Raw genomic sequence first — 6609 nt, 5'->3', positions numbered from 1 at the left:
CATTATATTTTGCATAGTTTTTGCTAAGGTAAGCACTGCTTTCCTTGCTTTCCCTCACCGATCGTCACTGGTATTGGTAGACTACCAGGCCCAAGTTAGTATCTCAAGTAGGCAAACTGGGTGATGACAAATAGAAGCAGGTTAGGCCTTAGCTAAAATGTGAGCTTGCAGTGTGGACGACGGACGTGGTAGTAACAACAAGTCAGTTGCAAAAAAATACTTTCGCTGTTATAAAGCAACTAAAAATAAACCACAGGTAGCCTAAGCATCGTTTGAAAGATCATTTTTTAGCATTGTATCACGGTTGGTGTAAAACCTTTATCCTCGGACTGACAAAGCCTTTGATTTATTATTCCTGGCAGTTTCACATAGGCTACTTGTAGAGGCTCCCTGGAGGGTTACTAAGAAGTTCAAAAATTAGCAGAACTGCACAACGTTTTCCTTGCTTTTAGGTAAGGGTGTTGCGTGAAGTCTATCCTTGCATTTTAATGACTTGAATACTATTAAATAAACTAAACATGATATCACATATTTCCTACATTTATTTTGGCGATGCACACTTTGTACATACGTGGACAGGTCATATAAACTGCACCTGAGTATGCGACATGATGATGGTCAGAGCAGGGTCAGAGTATGATGGTCAGAAATAAAAAACAACTGAACTGAAGGTCTACCCCTGCATTATCATGACTTGAATACTATTAAATAAACATGGTGTCACATACTTCCTACACTTATTTTGGCGATGCACACTTTGTAGGCTACACACGTGGACAGGTCATATAAACTGCACCTGAGTAGGCGACATATGGCAGTAGACCTCAAGCTTATAACATTATGACCCTCCAGCTGTCCACCTTACTTTTGAGTGAGCAATCCCCTACCATCCCTAGATTGACGCATGAAGTGCCCGCTTGCAGAAGCGTCTTTCCTGGCATATCATTTTATCCACTGGAAGCCGTTGAACAGAAAGCTGTCTTTGCAATGTGTTGATCAACACCTTAATGTAGTTGTGTTTCATTGAAGAATTTTCATATGTTTATCCACTGAGCTTAAAGGCGATCGAAATATTCAACAATTACCCAAACTTGATTTTTATCAAAAATAAATAAATTGAAAAATTGTAATCTAACGTTTACAGTTTTGACTTGTATTTCGTTCGAATCAACAAATTATCTTGTTGAACAATTTCTTGAAGAATACGACGACTTTATCTCACTTGTCATCACACAGAGATGATTTGTCACTTGCGTCCCCGCCACCACTGGAATATTCGATATCTTCAATGTCTTCTTGAGGATCAAAATCATCCATGTCACATCCCATATCACCTCCACCGTCATCCGGGTCATCGTTTCCATCACTTCCGCTTTCTGTAAAATTTTCTTCCAGGGAATTTTTTACAGTAAATATTTACATCAAGAAAATGTATCCAACGTGCATGTAATCTAAAATAAAATGTATTTATGGGTTTTATCTTTATGCCTTTCCTCGTTAAACCATACCAATAACCATGTAGCCTAAGTGGTCATTGCAAGACAAAATAATTAAATTTATTTCAGCTTCGGTAAACCTTCAATATCTTCACATTTTAAAAAGTACTGTTTTACGCTAGGATTATGACCATAGTTTAAGTCGTTTACTTAACAGTGGCACAAAGAAACGCTTGCCTCAATACGTTGATTTCTTCCATCTCATGAAACTGCTCTATTTAAAATCATAACTTGAAAGGTCATCAGGTCCACACGGCATAAGTATGTTACTTAATCAACGGTGTATACCCTTTACCACAATATAATACCCGAATCAAGAGTGCTGAGCATGTCGTCGTCTCCGCTCATATCGAAGCATTTCCAGCAAAGTAAGGAGCCAACTATTGAGGATGCAATTGATACATTGTCTTTGTTTTTGTGTCCACTCTGCCACGAATTCTCTGAAGTGAATGCTTGACGTTTTTTATGTGATTGCCAATGCACTGTCTCACAACCTTGATTGTTAACTACGTTGTTTTGTTGCAAGTTAAATCTGGCAACTTTACGTGACGGTTGACAGGTAACAGAAGCAGTTGCACAATTGCTAGACATGCAGATATTCGTGTTCATTCGGCATGTGCTTGCCAAGCAAGCTGCTTGATGATTGTGAAGTTTTGGCTCAAAAAGTTTATTTGCATACGCTCGATCTGTGCATTCTGATGAGTTGCACGTTGCAATCATTTTTCGAGCGTTTGTCCACGATAAGTTACCTGCATATGGATAATCGTCTGTATGAGTGAGTCTACAAGTTTTTTTTACACCTACGCTGGGTGTGGTCAGAGTTGGAAAGTCGTTTTCTTTCTTTCGAAAATTCTCTTGCACTTTTTCATTAAGAAAGCTTTGGCTGCAAACAGATGCTCTTGTGCTAGTACCTTTCGGTATGAATGCAACAACGATATTACCAGACTTGTCATATAGCTTTGTGAGTTCATCCGGGGAATTATAAATGCTGTATGTTTTTGCTGACTTTGACAAAAAATACATTTTTTTAATGCAGCAAGAGCCATCAGCTTTTTGAACTACGCCATTGCATCCGGATGTAAGCGTAATTAAAAATGTGTGGTCATTGTCATTTTTGGTTTCTTGAATTTTGGCAATATTTCTATTGATATAATTTTGAGTTTTTTTTGATGGAAGGCCACCTTCCTCATTTTCCATGTTTACTATAGACCCATTCGGTTCAACTTGTTTTTTACACTTTTTGGTGTAGCTGTGACAAGACTGTAGTGGATTGATCGAAACTGTTTTCTTGCTTTTACCACTGACATGAATGTCACTTGATGCTTTAGGAGGAATGAAATCCCCTCTAAGCAACGAAAGCGTTGTTTCAATTCTTTGCAGATTGTGATTCACAGTAGAACGAAATATCTTCTTGTGATTGGACTTTTCAGTCTGTAATTTATAAAAAGTTTTTGTTAAAATTTATAATCACTACTGTATTTAAAATGGAGGCTTTCCTTCAGTTTGTGTTTTTTTTTTCCTTGTCGTTTGGGATTTCAGACTAAGTGCTAACCACCAAGCTTGAATTTCAGGCTAAACAACAGCGGTATTAAGAACAGATCTTTCACAATCAAAACTTTAGACTTCGCACTGTCAAATTATTTGGGAAAATTTCGAGGAAAAATGCCTTGTACTAGCATTAAAAGCAAGTCGTACTTAATCAGCGTAATAAACTGTATCAGAGTAATAAACAACATCTTATCTAAAGTATCTTTTGTTACTTAAAAAAAAATACAGCACTATAAAAACACGTGCAGTTTGTAAGTCCAATATAACCTACTATAGCCTATTAGAGGCCTACACAGGACAGTTGAAAGAATAACTTGGGGTGGGACCAATAAGATTCTCTGTCCTTAAACCAAGACACTTCTGAAAAAAAAACATATGTAAAGAATACGAAGTGGTTTCTTCGTTCCCAGGTCACTTGGAAAGGTTACGGGCTCTAAAATCATCTCGGGCTCGGCTCCAAACGTAGGCTACTCTGTGGACTCTCATCTCAACGCTACTGATTGTACTGCATTTGTATGTATTTTTGTGTATTTTGTATTTTTGAAGACAAACATAATGTAGTAGTTCTAAAAAAAAGTGGTGTACCTGCAAACATCTGTCGGATTGACTCATCATACAAGTGAAGGATTCACAAAGAATACAAACTGTTATGTGTAAATCACAAGCGACAATAAAAAATATCAATAACTTCTCAAGAGCATGTATAGGCCCAGCTCCACACTAAATGAAAATTACACGACTTTAAACTAATTCTCTTTTTATTTTTCCTGCTTAATAAGGCATTATTAACTCCAGACAGAAGCTAACTGTTTCGATCTTAGGGATTGTTGGAAACAGCGGTCTTATATTGTATCTTTCTTTGTGTATTTACCGCCACCTAGTGTGTTGATCCTGTATTTGGCAACTCTGTTTCTCGTACATTTTTTCTGCCATGAGTTGTAATTGTCTTTTCGATCGTCGGTGTTGGATCGCTCGGATGTGTGGTCTGGTCAATATTTTTCGTAAATTGTTTGGTGCAGAGTCACTTAAAGTAAACCCCTGATCTCAATGGTACGGTTGTAGATTCTCGGCTGGTACAGTGTTAGGAATCGGTAGTAGGGGAGATGTGGGACCATTGAGCCAAAATTTGATCTTTTTTGTCTGACGATTTTATTTCGCTTCAACACGGAATGAAATTAAGCTTCAAATGAAATTAAAGCTTTGTTGTTCATGTTGGAATTAAAATTAGTTTGATAAAAGATGTTAGTCGCCTAGTCGGTGATTTTTTTTTTTGCTTAAAATGTTGCAGTATGTTGGTCCAAAGGTCCCCAGGGGTAGGGACCTTTGAATCGTCCTAGTGGGGCCTTTGGACCACTACACCTACATTCCACTGAACAAGCTCAATCAATGCTATAACTGTGAACAAAAACGAAACACAACTTTATTGAAACGAAGACTACAAATTGGGACATTACAAAAAAAAATCCTGCCTAATATACAGTCAAGTTTGCAATCCATATTCTTCCAAGTCTATGTCGAACTTGAAAAGTCACGCCAAACGCATTGTTGTCGACAATGGTGTTGGTATTGTGGTAAGACCAACAATAAGTCTTCTGCCATGGCACTGGCAATCACCATGGTCCAAAGATAGCCTGATTAAATGGTCTAAGGGTTCCCCAATCCGTCATTTTTTACAAAACTAAAAAAAAGTCATAAGAACTTGCACTTTAAATCAACTTTCCGTCTAACTCGTAAAGCAAATTCTATCAGCTAATAACTTACTAGAAAACAGAAATATGTAAAATGCTTGCTATGTTTTTGAACCAGTTAAGTTTGAAATGTATACGAAGTACCTTTCTTTTACGCTGTCAAAACAAATTCTCTGCCATGACACTTTAAGCACTGCTGGTAAACCTGATCTGGAGAAGTACATGGTTTCCAATTAAAAAGATAAACATTTTAAGCTAAGTTTTAATTTTCATTCCTCTTTGGTTTTTGAGAAAAGTGTCATGGTCCAAAGGTCCCTGTGGTCCACAAGTCCCACATCTCCTCTACTAATTGCTGTGCCCCTGTAGATTCTCTGGTAGTCAGGTAGGTTTATTTTGGGTTTCTCTAGCATCGAACAATCAGCGAGACCCATCGCACTAAGAAGAAATATTTGGTAGGTATAGGATATTTCTTACAGGGATCTCTTCAGTGCAGTGAAATGATAGAATAGTAAAAACTACTTAAAGAATGAAACATTTCAAACAAAATTTATAGCCTATCATTTTAATTTTTCTTTTCCTTCGCTAGCTAAATCTCATTTCATTACTGTATAAAAAAAAAAGTATTTTAATCGGTGACATTGCGAAATCAGTGTTTCAGTTGGGGATTTAGGGAACGTTCAAATATTACGTAACGCCTTCGAGGGGGAGGGGGGGGTTTATGCAAAGCGTTACGTTAGCGTCACATCGGGGGGGGGGGAGGGGGTTCAAGCAAAACGTTACGTAACGCTTTCGAGTACGGAATGGTAGTTTTTTGTGCTGAATTTGTAGTGAAAAAGCGTTACATGGGGTAGGGGGGGATTGAAAAAAGCGTTACGTTGGCGTTACATGGGGGAGGGGGGGGGGTCAAAAATTCGGAAAAAAAGCGTTACGTAATATTTGAACGTTCCCTTAGTGGGCAGAAGTTTTTTAATAAAGCAATATTCTGAAACAAACCCGTGCTCATTCAAGTAGTTTAATTTGATGTGCTTCAGTGCGTGATGTGGGAGGAGAAATTACATTGGAGCACTAGAGGCCTACAGGGAAGGCAGCGAAATTGTACAAAAAAAATAGCTTATGCAACGCCATATAAACCTTTAACAAATTAATTATTGAAGTTCTTGCGGTTGTAAACAAAAAAATGTTTAAAATGTAGCCTACACTAACTTCAATTTTGAACCAGAGCTTGTAACTCAACCTTTTTAAAGTCCACTTTCAATTTGTTAAATAATTGTGTCAAATTAAAAGCTTTTGTCCTGATTAAAAGACCATTATTGGACTTAAGAAATATCTAACCCTTTAGTGCCTATAGTACCTTCCTGGCTTTTTTGCGTTAACTTAAAAACGTTTGATTGACAAGATTTTGATTTTTACAATGACAAAATTTTTTGAATATATGAAGTTAGAAATTATCCACATCTGTGAACGTTGGTCGTTTGATGCTAGAAAATTTTTTATTGTACCTTAGATTGAAAATTCTTTTATTTGTGTATAGTTGCTATAAAAAAGAAACCACATGAAAGTTATGTCAACATCTAAAGCGTTAATCTTTATGAACACAGCTTTGAACAAAAATAAACGCAATTCAGCCAAGCAGGGCTTTTATTTGTACATGAAAGTTGATAAAGCAACCTGAAGAACCTACGTCGTATACAGACACAACTGATACTTAGACTGGAGCACATAAACCGGAACTTTCTCTTGCATCCAGGCATTTTGCAACTTATTGCATTCCCTTCCATCTGCATTGGCTAGTGGTAAAATCTATTGTATCGGATTCCTAAAGGAACATGTAGTAGATTATTAGTAGTAGTATAGTTTTAATCCGGTGAAGTCCCCAT

This window comes from Aplidium turbinatum, chromosome 13 (assembly GCF_918807975.1).
Source record: "Aplidium turbinatum chromosome 13, kaAplTurb1.1, whole genome shotgun sequence".
NCBI lineage: Eukaryota > Metazoa > Chordata > Ascidiacea > Aplousobranchia > Polyclinidae > Aplidium > Aplidium turbinatum.
This window is presented reverse-complemented; position numbering follows the sequence as displayed.